Raw genomic sequence first — 557 nt, 5'->3', positions numbered from 1 at the left:
AGGACAATGAAAAAAGTTGTCAGAACAAAGATTTTAACAAAGATGATGCCAGAGAGGCAAAGGAACCAAAGGATAATAAGGAAGTATTAAGTCCCGATTTGGAACTTGAGTTGGAGAATCTAGAAGTTAATGATGATGCATTGGAATTAGAAGGTGGAGATGAAGCTGAAGATCTTCTAAAGAAGCTCCTTGATGAACAAGAACAAGAAGATGAAGAAGCCAGCACTGGATCTCACCTCAAACTCATAGGAGATGCGTTCCTGCAGCAGTTGCCCAACTGTATCAACCGAGATCTGATTGACAAGGCAGCAATGGATTTTCCCATGAACAAGAATACAAAGGCAAACAGGAAGAAGCTGGTAAGGCACTCTTCATAGTCCCTAGACAAACGTTGGATTTGCTACCACTTTATGCCAGATTGGTTGTTACATTGCACCCCTGCATGTCTGATGTAGCAGAGGAGCTTTGTTCCATGATGAGGGGGATTTCAGATTTCAAATGTGAAAAAAAAGGACCAGATCAACATTGAAACAAAGAATAAAACTGTCCGTTTTATT

The 557-nt window shown here is 40.4% G+C and overlaps 1 pseudogene; it reads left to right on the top strand.

Annotated features, from left to right (window-relative positions):
• Positions 1-5: 5 nt before the first annotated feature.
• Positions 6-551, top strand: LOC108490370 (annotated as a pseudogene).
• Positions 552-557: the final 6 nt, after the last annotated feature.

The sequence above is a fragment of the Nannospalax galili genome, unplaced genomic scaffold, assembly GCF_000622305.1.
Source record: "Nannospalax galili isolate Female #2095 unplaced genomic scaffold, S.galili_v1.0 C47672659, whole genome shotgun sequence".
Classification (NCBI taxonomy): Eukaryota; Metazoa; Chordata; class Mammalia; order Rodentia; family Spalacidae; genus Nannospalax; species Nannospalax galili.
Note: the sequence above shows the minus strand (reverse complement) of the source record. Positions and strands in the feature narration are given on the sequence as shown.